Here is a 452-nt window from a genome sequence, read left to right on the forward strand (position 1 = left end):
CGTTCTATCACCCTTTCCCATAACTTCATAGTATGACTCATAAGCTTAATCCCTCTATAATTTCCGCAACTTTGTATATCCTCCTTATTCTTGTAGATAGGTACCAAGGTGCTCTTTCTCCACTCATCAGGCATCTTCTTTGACCTTAAAATCTCATTAAAAAGTTTGGTTAACCAGTTGATGCCTTTTCCTCCAAAACCCTTCCAAACCTCAATCGGGATATTATCAGGTCCTACTGTCCTGTCATTTTTCATCTGCTTTAGAGCCTCTTTTACCTCGAAGTCTCGAATCCTTCGATAGTAGTCAAAGTTTTTATCTTCTTCGCTTGTGCATAACCGACCAAGACTCGGAAGAGTCTTCTGTCCTTCATTAAATAGCTCGTAGAAGTAGCTCTTCCACCTTTCATTAATCTTCTCCCCTTGAGCCAACACCTCTCCATCCTTATCCTTTAT

This window comes from Arachis duranensis, chromosome 4, assembly GCF_000817695.3.
Source record: "Arachis duranensis cultivar V14167 chromosome 4, aradu.V14167.gnm2.J7QH, whole genome shotgun sequence".
Classification (NCBI taxonomy): Eukaryota; Viridiplantae; Streptophyta; class Magnoliopsida; order Fabales; family Fabaceae; genus Arachis; species Arachis duranensis.